Source organism: Salmo trutta, chromosome 6, assembly GCF_901001165.1.
Source record: "Salmo trutta chromosome 6, fSalTru1.1, whole genome shotgun sequence".
Classification (NCBI taxonomy): domain Eukaryota; kingdom Metazoa; phylum Chordata; class Actinopteri; order Salmoniformes; family Salmonidae; genus Salmo; species Salmo trutta.
Genome location: NC_042962.1, coordinates 41,247,170 through 41,263,014, shown reverse-complemented (window position 1 = coordinate 41,263,014; position 15,845 = coordinate 41,247,170). Strand labels below are relative to the sequence as shown.

Below are 15,845 nucleotides of genomic sequence, written 5' to 3'. Positions count from 1 at the left end.
ATAAGGGTGACATTTGAGACGCAGCCCTAGACTATAGACAAAAAACACATTCCATTTTTACATCAGTTTCCTTCAGATATGTAAGCAGAGCCAGTAATTCACAAAAACCATAAAGTTATGTGAAAATGGGAGGGAATAAGAGCAACACAGTGGAAAACCATTAGACATTTCATAATTTCCCTCCAGACGTGATTGAGCTGGATCGGCTGAGAGTTCAAAACACTCTGGACGGGAGGCAGTCATCCATCTTGACTGATTATGTCATTTAGATGTAATTGCAAGCCCCTAGGGATCGCTTCTCCACATATGCAGGCAGCGTGCACACAGACCCACACACACAAACAGCATATTGCATTGCACTCACTCACTGGCTATAACATTTCTGTTTACCCTCACAAAGAAAGTAAAATGTCCCATGCACATCCGCCGACTGCTCCGTTTCATGGGTAATCAAATTAGAGTTGGTTTTCGATACATCACTGACAAATTGTTTATTAAACAAAAGGGGTTCGGTTTCCATATAAATGACAGCGATTCAGTGGGGAGCAGGAGGCATAACCTTGCTCTGGTGTGTGTGTGTGTGTGTGTGTGTGTGTGTGTGTGTGTGTGTGTGTGTGTGTGTGTGTGTGTGTGTGTGTGTGTATGTGTGTATGTGTGTGTGTGTGTGTGTGTGTGTGTGTGTGTGTGTAGGGGATTTTTTTATTTATACATTTTGGGATTTCTTTCTATTTTACCCCCTTTTTCTCCCAATTTCGATCTTGTCTCTTTGCTGCAACTCCCCAACGGGCTCGGGAGGCGAAGGTCAAGTCATGCGTCCTCCGAAACTTAATCTGCCAAACTGGGCTTCTTAACACCCGCCCACTTAACCCGGAAGCCAGGCGCACCAATGTGTTGGAGGAAACACCGTTCAACTGACGACCGAGGTCAGCCTGCAGGCGCCTGGCCCGCCGCAAGGAGTCGCTAGAGTGCGATGAGCAAAGTAAAGCCCCCCCGCCAAACCCTCCCCTAACCCGTACGACGCTGGGCCAATTGTGTGCGGCCCTATGGGACTACCGAATATGGCCAGTTGTGACCCATCCTTGGATTGATCACAGGTCTGTAGTGACACCTCTAGCACTGCGATGCAGTGCCTTAGACTGCTGCGCCACTCGGGAGGCAGGGCAAGAGATTTTTTTATATACAGTACTGTACCACAATAGTGTATTATCAAAGCAAATCCCATATCATGGATCTTTTTCATGATGTCCTACATTTTAAATGTGAAATAATTTAATTTGTCAATACTTGGTAACAGCTGAGAAAACAACTTTTAACAACAAAAGTTTCCGTTTGTATGGTTTTCACAATGGTTATCACTAGCTCTCTTCTACTTCCAAGGAAGTGTATAGGTCACGCCCTGGTTCAATGACCACGCTATTGTCCACTGCTTGAGTCAGCGACACCTGTCAATCATCGCATGGAAAATGCCTTTAGAATGTGATCAGTCTTCTGCTCCATATAATCTCTAGCCTATGACCTTTTCAGATGGAAAACCTTTCACTGCATCCCAAATGGCACCCTATTCCCTATAGAAGTGCAGTAATTGACCACGACCACCCTGCTTTGTTTTGTCTCTATAGTCAGTGCATTCGGATTCAGACCCCTTCATTTTTTCCACATTTTGTTACATTACAGCCTTATTCTAAAATGGATTAAATGATTTCCCCCCCTCATCAATCTACACACAATACCCCATAATGACAAAGCAAAAACAGGTTTTTAGATTTTTTTGTAAATGAATAAAAAGTAAAAAACTGAAATACCTTATTTACATAAGTATTCAGACCCTTTGCTATGAAACTCGAAATTGAGGTCAGGTGCATCATGTTTCCATTGATCATCCTTGAGATGTTTCTAACAACTTGATTGGAGTCCACGTGAGGTAAATTAAATTGATTGGACATGATTTGGAAAGGCACACAGCTCTCTGTATAAGGTCCCATAGTTGACAGTGCATGTCAGAGCAAAAAGCAAGCCATGAGGTCAAAGGAATTGTCCGTAGAGCTCAGAGACAGGATTGTGTCGAGGCACAGATCTGGGGAAGGATACAAAAACATTTCTGCAGCATTGAAGGTCCCCAAGAACACAGTGGCCTCCATCATTCTTAAATGGAAGAAGTTTGGAACCACTAAGACTCTTCCTAGAGCTGGGCGCCTAGCCAAACTGAGCAATCAGGGGAGAAGGGCCTTTTGTCAGGGAGATGACCAAGGACCCGATGGTCACTCTGACAGAGCTCCAGAGTTCCTCTGTGGAGATGGGAGAACCTTGCAGAAGGACAACCATCTCTGCAGTGCTCCACCAATCAGGTCTTTGTGGAAGAGTGGCCAGACAGAAGCCACTCGTTAGTAGTTTGCCAAAAGATTGAACTCTTGGCCTGAATGCCAACCATCACGTCTGGAGGAAACCTGGCACCGCTCATCACCTGGCCCTACGGTGAAACATGGTGGTGGCAGCATCATGCTGTGGGGATGTTTTTCAGTGGCAGGGACTCGGAGACTAGTCAGGATCGAGGGAAAGTACAAAGAGATCCTTGATGAAAACCTGCTCCAGAGAGCTTAGGACCTCAGACTGGGGCAAAGGTTCACTTTCCAACAGGACATTGACCCTAAGCACACATGCTTCGGGACAAGTCTCTGAATGTCCTTGAGTGGCCCAGCCAGAGCCCAGACTTGAACCCGATCTAACATCTCTGGAGAGACCTGAAAATAGCTGTGCAGCGACGCTCCCCATCCAACCTGACAGAGATTGAGAGGATCTGCAGAGAAGAATGGGTGAAACTCCCCAAATTCAAGGGTGTGAAGCTTGTAGCGTCATACCCAAGAAGACTCAAGGTTATAATTGCTGCCAAAGGTGCTTCCAGAAAGTACTGAGTAATGTAAATGTGATATTCCAGTTTTTTTATTTTACTAAATTTGCAAACATTTCTAAAAAACAGTTTTTGCTTTGTCATTATTGGGTATTGTGTGTAGATTGATAAAATAATAAATAATATATTTTAGAATAAGGTTGTAAGGTAACAAAATGTAGAAAAAGGAAGGGGTCTGAATACTTTCTGAATGCACTGTATGTAGGCTACCATTTAGGAATCTGAGTTGTGTAACATTAGACCAAGGATGCAAACCAAATGGCACCCTATTCCCTATACAGTGCACTTTTGACTACATAGGCAATAGGGTGCTTTTTGGGACACAGACCAAGTCTAAACTGTCAACCTGCCTCTGTCAGCACCATGTTACGTCATTGCACCATTTTGCTAAGTGATACAGCAGCTATGCCGGAGACTGAGAATATTATTTTAGTGTGTATGTGTGTGACGTGTGTGTGTGTGCTTGCGTGTGGGTGTGTGTGCGCCTGCCTGCCTGAGGCCGTGTGTGTGTATGGGGTCTAGTGTGGTCTGCAAGGATGTGGTGTGATGCACATCTTTAATAACAGTACATTAGACATTTGGTGGACCAGACCCTTCTTCTCTGCTAATCTGCTGGAAATTGAGTATGATGGCCCGTGAATCAGAGAGCCTTGTTGTTGTGATTGCATGTCTGTGTCGAAATTTGGCTGTTCTGAGGGCAAAAGTGGGTGCAATTCAATATTATTTAGGTGTTCCTAATGTTTTGTGCACTCAGTGTACAGTAGATCATTATATAGATAATTCCACACGATATCACCAGGGGTGGGGGTGGGGGGTCTACAGTTGGGGCTATGGCATATAATAACAGTATCTACTGCATACAGATAGATAGACCAACATTTTGTCATAAATAAAAAAGAGAACAGGTCCCAATACTGAGCCCTGCAGTACACCATTCTTTATTCCAGGAAACTAGACTTAACACCATCAGAAATCACATATTGTGTCCTGTCTGACAGATAATTCTCAAACCACTTGCAAGAAGCCTGATCCAGGCCTATTTCAGTCAACCTTTGAATGGGAATGTGGTCAACAGTGTCGAAGGCCTTGGAAAGTTCTATAAATAAGGCAGCACAATGATTTTTATGATCTAAGCAATTTAACACATCATGTAAAACAAGCATAGCAGCTGAAACGCTGATACTGTATGTCCAAGTCTAAAACTGGATTGGTGCACATTTAGAATAGAGGGAGAAGTTAAAAAAGTTCCAGGGATTCTAAACTTTGGAAAGGAAAGATAATCTGGAAATTGGATGGTATTTATCTAATTCAGATGATCTCTTCCTTTAGAGATAACAACAGAAACAACTGAGCCCTGGTCAAAAGTAGTGCACTAAATAGGGAATAGGGTGCCATTTGGGATGAACCCATTGAATCTCCCACTGGGATGACCAGCAGACCAGCACCTGGCAGACCTGCCCTCTCTCTCTCTCTGTTATCCTTCTCTCTGCACCCAGAGTAAAACACCATCCCTCTGCCCCTCCTGTATCTCCATTATTTGTGCAGTCTCTCCCTTTTTCTCTTTCTTTCTCTTGTTCTCTTTTTCACATTCTCTCCTCTGTCTGCCTGTCTGTTTCTCTCTCTCTCTCTCTCTCTTCGTCTCTTCCTTCTCTCTCTTTATCTCCTCCCCTCTCTTCTATAGTTTTCTTCCTCTACCTTTTAACCTCTACCTATTCTCTCTCCACCAGATTCTAACCAAAATGAAAAACGGCCCCCAATGGAACATAATACAAGATAATTGTACAGTGTATCAGTGTATCAGTGTACAGTGACCATAAAGCAAGCAGCTATGTGAATCATGCTAAGGTTTGTAAAATAACATAATCACAGATGTCAAGGCTGCAAAAGAAGTCACTGGGAGAGGATGGTGTGATAAAATCCTCACAAAATCCAACCATGTCCCAACCAGCCTCCACATTTTGCAATCACTGTTGTGGAATGATGATGAACAAGCAATAAACCTGCTAATCTTGAACACTTCTCTCTCCCCAAAGCAGAAGGCTATAACTCCTTCTGTCTCTCCTACACATCCTAAATGAGTATCATAACCGTTACCTATATGTTCCACTGTAGAGCAGTGGCAAAATCACCTTATTTCTGACTTTGCGAGGTTGTATTATACATGTGTATTACTGCTGGTCTATATGAGTGTGTTGGTGTTACAGAACATCTGTGCTGGCTTCCATCCTGTTTACATCGTCCACACACAGACAACACTTTTTGATGAGGCTCATAACAGGACAGTGCCAATGCTACTGCTACTCTGTGTCCATGTGAAATCTGAGTAGGTGTAACATGGAATTAAGTATAGAACCCATATACTGTAGGTGAATTTTAGAATCTCAATCAAAAACACAACTTATTCTTGTCTTTTATTATTTCTTATTGTCAAGAAGGAACCTGCAAGTAAGCATTTTGCTGGACGGTGTATGCCATACAACTAATTAAAAAACTTTAACCTGAAACTTCATATCGGTGACTATCCCTTGGAGTGCAAAGTCAGACAAGGTGGGTCAAGTGAGGAGCACAGTGCCCTCCTATGGTCAACAGCTTTCCCCAATCCCCGCTCTCTCATTTAATTAACACATGAGCAGCTGGTTTGCTGGTGCAGCAGTGTGGGTGTTTGTGTGTGTCAAGTGTGTGTGTGTGTGTGTGTGTGTGTGTGTTACTTTGTGTGTGTGTGTGTGTGTGTATGTGTGTGTGTGTGTGTGTGTGTGTGTGTGTGTGTGTGTGTGTGAGGGGGGTTGTTGTCATGGCTACCTGCTTCCTGCGCTCCCCTTCAGCTCCAGATGGGCCAGGCTTATTGGAAACAGAGTCGTAGAGGTTGCCAGGCCCTATCTGGAGGCCCTCGGGGGCCAAATTAGGGCTCCCCAAGGGCCACATTAGAGCCTGTTAACTAAGTTAGATGGAGAAATGGACCAAGGGAGCTGACTGACAGACCGGGGCTCAGACTCAGACTGCATCCTAAATGACACACTATTCCCTATATAGTGCACTGCCAGACTGGATCAGGGTGCCATTTGGGGCAGCCTCAGACTCATCTCAGGGCTATAGTCTCTATTCTCTCCACTGCCTTTTGTTTGCCTGCTGATCGGGAGATAACAGCCAGTTCCTGACAATGGAGGCTTTTCAGGTAGGATGTATTTTGGAAAAAAAACGTCTGAGGAAAGATGATTAATGTATTCCAGTATTTCAACGCAAAGGTAGCTACGGTATTGTATTATGAGTTATGGGAGATGGGTTTGCTAATTCTTCCAAGAACAGTCCTTGCAAATTAATATGTGATGTGATTTCCACAGACGAGTTGGTGTGTGTTTGTGTGTGGATGTCTGTGTGCCTGTTTGTGTGGCTGTGTGTGTGTGTCTTTAAACCTGAGTCATCTACACACAACCAGACTGGGTTAGCCTGTTGAACTGAAGCCTAGAGAACATTTCTACTATATTATTGCCACATTTTTGTTTGTGTGGCTGTGTGTGTGTGTCTTTAAACCTGAGTCATCTACACACAACCAGACTGGTTAGCCTGTTGAACAGAAGCCTAGAGAACATTTCTACTATATTATTGCCAAGCATTTATCTATTTCTTTACAAGCAAATCAACAAGGGTAGAGGTCAGTAAGTGAGGAGGTTTTCATATTGGAATTCAACCATAAAGACTGGGGCCATGTACTTCCTGCCCCTCTGTCTCCCCGCCCCTTAGGTGTGATTGACAGGCCTGTTGACAGCCCATATAGGCTCCAGATGAGGCCTGCTCACTGTCCCCGCACTCCCCTCCATCTGACGCACCACAGGGAACGATCATAAATCACCTAACACACATACACACACACACACACACACACACACACACACACACACACACACACACACACACACACACACACACACACACACACACACACACACACACACACACACACACACACACACACAGAGTCACAGTCCACATTCTTCAAGCCACTGGAGCCACTTGATCATCTGACGTGGACGTTTAAGATCCCCGTTTAAAGGCCAGGCTTCAAACCCCCAGGGTGTGGTGGCTTTTGCTCATAGGGCTCATAAAACTCTATTTAAAATGAAAAATCTATATCCAATCTATGACCAACAAGCACACTATATACTCAATTCACGTCACAAATAGTACGGTTAGTGCAGTTAGTATGAGTTTTCGAACACAGCTTATAAGCAAAAGTCAGTCATACTGAGGGTGCATCTCAAAAGTGTAGAGTCCTTTTATGTCCTACCCTCTATGAGGGACAGGAGACAAGGAAAGAAAACCATGAAAGAGTACTGAGACACACCCATAATCTTGCACAACTCCCCGGGCTGCAATTTCACAAACGACAAGTGGAAGGAAACAGGAGCAAGCTCACAGATTCTGCTTTAAAATGAAATGTCATTGAATCCACAATGGACACTATGTCAAAATTCAGAATGGGGTTGAGAGTAGATTTGGTTGGGTTTGTTGTGCTTGTCTCATTCAGGTCATTCAGTGATGCTCAGAGTTTGCTTTTTCCAATGCCATCACGTAATCAAGAAACATCTAACTTTGTCAGCTATGGTCCACAGTAGCAAGCAGAAGAGCTTATGAGCACAGGCTCAAGGATACCCACCCAAGACCTATTCAGGCCTTTTCAGACACCTATGCCATTTGAACAAAGGATACCTGTTCAAATCCCTGTGCAAACTGAGTATGGAAAACCTGCACCATCTCCTATACAGTTTGAATATAGAAACCTGTTCAAAAACCAACCCAGGTGCCTGTAAAATATGAACCTCAACAGCCTGCCAGAAAGCAACAGGCGTTTCAACCAGGGAAACCGCCTGTGCAGGGCCGAGTGAAGTTTGAGCTGAAGAATCCAGTGTCTGTGACCAGTGTAGTGGTCCAGTACAGGCAGGACGTGGTTCGGGTGGAGGTCAAGCAGGATTTCCTAGGGAACGGTCAGTTCTTCCGACCATCTGATCTGACCCCTGGGAGGCTGTGCATCCAGAGTTTTTTGGGTTTTTTTACCCACTTTTTCTCCCCAATTTTGTGGTATCTAATTGGTAGTTACAGTCTTGTCTCATCGCTGCAACTCCCATACAGACTCGGGAGAGGCGAAGGTCGAGAGCCATGCGTCCTCTGAAATACAACCCAACCAAGCCGCACTGCTTCTTGACACAATGCCCACTTAACCCGGAAGCCAGCCGCACCAATATGTCGGAGGAAACACTGTACACCTGGTGACCGTGTCAGCGTGCACTGCGCCCGGCCCGCCACAGGAGTCGCTAGTGCACGATGGGACAAGGACATCCCTGAACCCAGAATCTCTAGTGGCACAGCTAGCACTGCGATGCAGTGCCTGAGACCACTGTGCCACTCGGGAAGCACCATGCATCCACAGAATTTGACCATGCTGGCCAGAGGCTGCTGTTTGAGACTGAGCTGCTAGGATATAGGAGCATGCTAATGCTATGTTTGGGCCTAGTGTGTGTGTATGGGGAATTTGTACAACGAATAGTTATCTTCCATAATTGTTGCAAGCTACAAAAGAACACATGAATTGATTTAGTTTGGAATGAGAAATGGAACAGAACATCTGTAGATTCCAGAGTCAGTCTTTGTACAAGGAAGAGTAGATTGTATTGATGCTTAGTGGTGTTGTAGTACAATATGTAGTGCTGGAAAGTGACTTTGTTTTCTTTAGATAACAGAGGATGTACTCATCTATATCTTTACCCTTATCTACACACCAACACCAGTTTAAGGCACTCCCATTGTAAGAACAAATGATGCTGAGGTTGGAGTTGAATGCCATTATCGAAGGTAAGGACTTTTACTTCATTCTCACTTTTCAAATGCTTTCCATGTCATGCTCTAATGAAAACAACCCTGGCTCTGGCTGTAAAACATTTGTATCCATCAGGGAGCACAATGTGACCAGTAATGCTCTGAAGCCTACCTGGGTTCCCTTTGCCTCCACCAAGGTTGCAGAGCAGCAGCTGGTCTTTTCTCTCAGGCTCATGACAGGTGGGTATATAACATAGGTGAGACTACACCTTTAAAGTTGACCTCTGCCATTTTGGGTTATAGAGTACCACTGTATCAGTCATAATACCCATAAAACCTAGTGGTCAAACAGGGAAATGGTTCCAATAATTTTCCCCATAGGGCATTTTTGTGTAGGCTTGACGTTTTGCCATGACGTTTTGATAACGTGTACATCTCTCTAGGACAGTCACTTTTATTAATATATTCTCCTGTATGTATCCCCCCCAAATTAAACGCTAATTAGCTGCTAATGTGGCTATCATAAAGCACTACAAATGCCATGATGATCTGGACGAGACTGCCAAATCAAGGCAAAGGTAAACATCTCTGGATTAACTATCTAATGATAGCTAAATGTAGTAATGAATAAATTGGCTACATCTCTTTATATTGACAATTCTTTGTACTGTCTTGTGCAAGTTTGAAATTGACACAATACCTGTTAGCAAAGGTGTCAGCTAGAGATGACATGCAGGACTTTGCAGGGATTTGTAGTTTTGCATAATGTCTACATTAATGCTAATTAGCATTTAAGAATCTGAGAGTAAATAGAGCAGAATATATTGCTAAAAGTAACCTTGTCCGAGAGAGATTTGCATGGCTATCAAAACGTCACATAGCCCATGTTTTAAGTGTTTCTAAAATCCCCCATGGGAAAAATGAATGGTGGAAAACAATTGGAACCATTTCCCTTTTTGACCGCTACGTTTTATGGGTATTATGACACGTCCATTGTGAGGCTCTATTGCTGCTTTAGCTTTTCTTCTCTTTCAGATGACTGGCAATTTGAGAGGCTCTCCAGTGTCTACTTTCTGGGGCATGTCATGAGCATTGAAGCCTCCATTATCCAAGCTCACCACACAACTCTCCATGTCTACGTGGACAGCTGTGTGGCTACGCTGGCCCCTGAACCTAGATATTCCTTCATTGAGAACCATGGGTGCGTGTGTGTCCCCCTTCCAACTTACCGTACTTCTGTATATTGTGAATGTAAATTAAACTCTAGTTTCAGCTTGAGGCCTTCAGGTTCCACCAAGATGAGAGGAGCTCTGTGAGTAACGATACATTCACCTGAAGGCCATTTTATTTTTAGTCTGTATGTACTGTACTCACCTGTCTTGTTCATTAGGCACTAAATGGAAGAAAACAAACAGGGGGAATACCTGGACTTGTCCAATAAGAAACAAGGACTTTGATTTTCTGTTGTTTACTCTAATGAACACAACCCTGTACAAGTAATATCTCTCCTACCTTCCTATAGATGTACGTCACATGTCATCTGAGAGCAATGTCGGCCTCTGCTTCCATTGACTTCCATTCCATTGGCTTGCTCGTTTATTACAGAGGCAAACCGGTTTGTCTCTGGGGATTGCGTTTATACTGCACGCAACTATAATTCTGCAAACCTGGATGTTTATATATTGGATTTGTATAGAGCTAGGACCCAAAGCTATACATGGTTTTAATTTTTTAGCATTTTCTGAACTGGCGTCTTGTTTTCTTTCCTCTAAGGTGGGTTTCAGCAGGTGGGGATGACCTGGTGTGTGGCTGCTGTGACTCCACCTGTGGCCTGAGAAAGGGGAGGAGTCTGCCGACTGACATTGTATTCTACCAGAGTAATCTTTGAAGTTTATGATTTGATCGTCAGTGCTAGTGGTGCTTTTCTATCAAGTGGAGTCTAGCTTGCATCTCTTCCCCATCCGATTGTGTACACTGACTGATTACCATTTCACAACAGATAGATGGGAAGCAGAGGCTGCCCTCAGTCCCATCTTAGTTCAGGACTCTGACGGGCTACAGACGAATGAGTTCCCTGAGGAGCAGGCGTCTCAACTAGAGGTCAACTACCAGAGCACAACAGATGAATGACTTTTGCGTTGGCTGTAGTTGTTCACTAGGGCACACCTTAAGGAAACATTTAGCAATGGTGAGTAAAAATCTGTGTTCTTATTGGACATGTTAAGATACCTCCCTCTTTCAAAATGTTTTCCACTAACTGAAGCTTTGAGAACCTGCTAAAACCCCATGCTATAGGCTAGAGCTTGTAGGTATGCATTTGGACAGAAATTCTGTATTACTCAATTTATGATAAAGTTGTATTGTATTCTGAGTGAAATAATTGAACTTCCTTCCTCAGGCGTGTCTCTCATGGGGATACTGCTGGCTGCTGTGGGAGTGGTCTCGCTCACTGCACTGGCGACATTGCTGTATATGAGGCTACGCAAGACCCACAGGCAACAACCAGATTGCGCTACTGAGTTTGGTTAATCCAAAAGTTACGCTACTGATTTAAAATTTGACAGGTAACTAGTAACTCACTGATTACTTTCAGAAAGTAACCTAACCAACCCTGAACACAATATACACATTTACCTTTCCAAATCCCTTACATAAACTGTATTCAAAGTTGCCATGGCCATTACAAAACAGTTACATTCTGACCCAAGGATTGCCTACTGTACGCTAGCGTGGTTAAAACAGACCGAACCAGACTCACTCAATGGTGAGCACGATGTTCAGTCTGGTTTAACCAGGCTAAGGCCAGCCCTGATCCCAGTCATCACTATTACATTGTAGTTTGATGAAAAACATGCCGTCTGGTGTTTCATGTTCGGCGCTGTCATCACCCACGGCTGTGGTATGAAAGTATGTGTATATGGCCGTTGCATACCAATGTCATGTAGCAATATATATTCAACGATCTGGGTGCAATAACAATGTTCTGGGTGCAAGACATGTGACAGGCCTTTGATGTGTGGCTGCCCTCTGGGTCATGTATCCTGTTAGGCAAAATGGCTGATACACACACGCATTCAAATTGAGACGCACACACACTCTCATACTCTCACTATTTAACTTGTCAATTTGCACCCCCACAAAACAATAACAGTTAGACATCTGTGAACACATTCGGGCAATAACAGTACAATGATGCACTGAATTTATTCTCAATCGTTCAACGTCTCTTTTCTCTCTGGCCTGGTCCTAGCCCTCTCTTTGGCTTAAGCCTTAGACCCTCCTACACCTTTTGTGTTCACATGTCTGAAAGGTCTGGATAGGTGAAAGTTGTATGACACACACTATCTAAAGTCTAGTTCAGGCCCTGCTTTTGTCCTGTTCCAGTGAAACTTCCAGGGGTGAGGGAGATTCAGGAAACTGCTGTCATGTGGCCTGCCGATGCTTTATTAAACATGTCTTTCATTACATCATACTCTGTAGGGTCAGCCCTACCCTACCAATCAAATACCCAGCCGGCAGGCACGAGCATGCGTGTAGCGCACACAACACATACACACACAGCCGCCAGGCCTGCACACGGGAACAAACACCCTATTAAAGTGGGGCCTTACATATTACTGTAATAAAGGCTCACAGTATTGCATGTATGGTCTTTTTAATCATGTCTATTTATCTTCCAAGGCTGGTAAGCAACAGTTCATGATAAGCACCATGTTTCATGAATTCACCGCCGCTGGTACTGCAAGAAAGATGGCAACCGCTAGAAGGAAAACCCATCTTGTTGGACTATCATTTTTATTTATTATTTAACCAGGCAAGTGAGTTAAAGAACAAATTCAGTCTAGGAACAGTGGCTTAACTGCCTTGTTCGGGCGTAGAAGGACAGATTTTTACCTTGTCAGCTCGGGGATTCGACGCTCTAACCACTAGGCTACCTGCCGCCCCAGGAATTTTAGCTCTAAATTGTAGTACACTAATAAAAACAATGGAATTAATCTTCATGTCAGTCCATTTTAAGATTAACCAGGCTAGCCTAGGCTAACCCTGTGACAATGTTAGTTTGGTAATGGTCATAGCAATTTTGAAAATATGGTTCTGTAGGATGTGCTTTTGTGGAGTAAAAGTGTATGGGCTGTGTTCAATCCATATAGCGGAAGTACTGTCACGTCCTGACCATAGCAAGTTGTTATTTTCTATGGTAGAGTGGTCAGGGCGTGACAGGGGGTGTTTGTCTAATTGGAGGTCATGCCAAACAAAAACCAACATAGAAATACAAAACTAGAAACTGAATATAGAAATACAAAAACAAACACCCTCTGTCACGCCCTGACCACTCTACCATAGAAAATAACAACTTGCTATGGTCAGGACGTGACAAGTACAGCGTGATTGAAACGTAAAGTCAATGTTCCCGCCTTAGTGGAGACTGCATTCACAGTAACCGCTACATGTCGGCTCAATCGTAAATGACTTTAACATTTATATTGCGCAATCAGTAATACTTCAGCAATGCAGATTGAATACTGCCCTATATTACGTTTTAAGTGTCGACTTGTAAATGTTACCGGGGAGCGGTGGTACTGCAACTGTCACAGGATCCAACGAAAGTGGCACCCCTCCTCGGTCGGGCGGCGCTCGGCGGTCGTCGTCGCCGGCCTATTAGCTGCCACCGATCGTTGTTTCTGTGTCTTTTAGTTTTGTCTGTCTGTTCCGCACCTGTTTTGTGTATGTCATTAGTGGGGGCTTATTTAAGGTGTGTTTTCAGTTGGGATTTTGTGCGGGATTGTTTATTGTCCACGTTGTGTTACCGACAATTATTATCGAAGGATTTACCGGCTGCGCTCCTTGCCTTTTTGTGCCTTGGAATTATATTTTGTGTTTTATGGGAAAGTGTTTCTCCCAGGCGAACTTTGTATAGCGCCCTGTGCTTTTCGGCGTTTGTGTGTGTCCGTTTTATTAAAAGACACTCACCTCCAGCACCTCTGTCTCCTGCATTTGATTCCGCCTATCCGCCAGTCCAAATCAGACGTGACAGCAACCAAGCTCATTGGCTCTTTTGATTTAGCTCCAATCACGGAGAAGCACATTGTCTGCTGGTCTTTGCTCTAAAATCTAACCTATTCATATATATATATAAAAAGGTCTGATTAAATAAATGGGCTCACCAGCCAATAAATTACATTAACAAAATAACTGGTTGTATTACAGGTCTTCTTCTACTGCAGTCATGCTGCACATCATATCAATGTGATTCCTGAGATGTTAACTCTCCACACTTTAGCCCCAGTTGTCGTCCTGAGGCGTAGCGTGGTTGAGACATAGGATGTGAATCTGCAAGTTGCTGTCAGTAGGAAGGATTCTTTCCAAACAAAGGATAGTTAACATCAAGTGGTCATGGATGGCTTTGAACATGGATGGGAAAACAAATCTCACAATAGCATCAATTGACCTTAGGGTGCAATACCAAAAAAGATCACAGGAATTCTTGCAGCTCCCTTTGGGGATGTTTTTGGGGGTTATGAGGTGTGGTTCTTTAGGGCAGTCACCCCTCTTCCTTCCATTGGGAGGGACAGTGACCTTATAGCAGGCAAAGGTTGAAGGTTGCCCCGCAGCCTTTCTCTCTTCCTAGCACACACAAACGCGCACACATGCACACACATACACACACATACGTACACACCAAGCAAATATACAAACGAACACATGCATGCACTCACATGAACGCACACACACACACAGATGGATGGATGGATGAAAGGGACTAGAACATCAGGAGACTGATTATCAGACAGACAGACAGACAGACAGACAGATTTACTGGAAGATACAGAGACAGGATAGCTCGCCATCCCTCTATTTACTCAACACAAAACACTCCATTCTGGAGACAATATCAATTTCCTCTAGACGAAGAAATGAAAACAAGTCACGATTATTAAAAAAAGATTGAAATGACAGTAAAGACAGATTGAGGGGAACCTGTTTTTTGCAGAATGAAGAACTATTCTCAACGTATTTAAAACCGTTTCTTTTTTCTACCAATAGACTAGGCTGCTTTTAGCCTCAACTTCTGACACACATTCCCATCCGTTTGTGATGCTCTAAAAGAGGTTAGTGGTAGCATGTAATCAGCGTATTAGCGAATGACTAAATAAGAGAGAATGAATGAGGGGCTCTCCCTCACTGAAGCCCATTTAAGGCGGGATAAGAGATCCTTAATTGTGTCCTGTGAGTCTGGATCTGAGGAGGCTAATTAGATCCTCTTCCTCCATTATCAACCTCTTTTTCTTCCTTAACCAGGATCTTAATTAACGGGGTTCATTATGAGCCATGATGGAGATCGTCGGAAGAGATCGTTTGACAGAGGTTGCTCTCTCTCTAGTCTCTAACCCAGAGCAACATGTGTCACAGTGTACTCTCTTAGTTAATAAACCTACATCAGCAGCATATAACCTCAATATTATCGCTTACAGCCTTGCTAGTTTTATTATATCTTTGTTATTGGGTATGTTCCAGGTTGTCTTTATAGCAGTTGGGCTGCAAATTGTATGATCAGATCCCCCAATGCCTGGAGAAGTGTTCAAGTAATAGCCTTTCCATCTACTCTGACTATCGATGACATGCCATACATATGTTCCTTGTATTTCAATTGGACAGTAAATCTATCATCACAGACTTCAGCTGAAGACAGAAGAAGAACCTATTTCTTGCTAGACTATTTTCCTGTGATTCCCTATATCAGCTGTTCTAACACGAGGAGGAGGCCTCTCACACTCCTCGAAGCCAGCGTAACGATACAAATAGATGGTCGGCCCATGGAACTGTTTGCAACAGGGAACTTAATACAGATATCTCTTACTGTGAGGCAGATGGTTTTCTCCTCTGACAAAGCAGAAATCCATCCCAAAGCAAACATGGCACCTTGCCTCCATCCGCTATGAGTAGAACCTCTACCAAAAGCACTGTTTGTCTTACTTTTACTGTGGTTTTATGTGGTATTAGACACTGGGCAAAAGTATGCAATTGTTTTTCCTTTGGTGGATTAAAGTGTAGCAAATGTTCCTTTGATCCCAGGTGTGTGTGCGAGTGCATGTATGTATGTGTGTGTGCGTCTGTGTACGTATACAAAACG

At 43.6% G+C, this 15,845-nt stretch overlaps 1 pseudogene; it reads left to right on the top strand.

The window, feature by feature from the left end:
* Nucleotides 1-6,062: 6,062 nt before the first annotated feature.
* Nucleotides 6,063-10,843, top strand: LOC115195123 (zona pellucida sperm-binding protein 3-like; annotated as a pseudogene).
* Nucleotides 10,844-15,845: the final 5,002 nt, after the last annotated feature.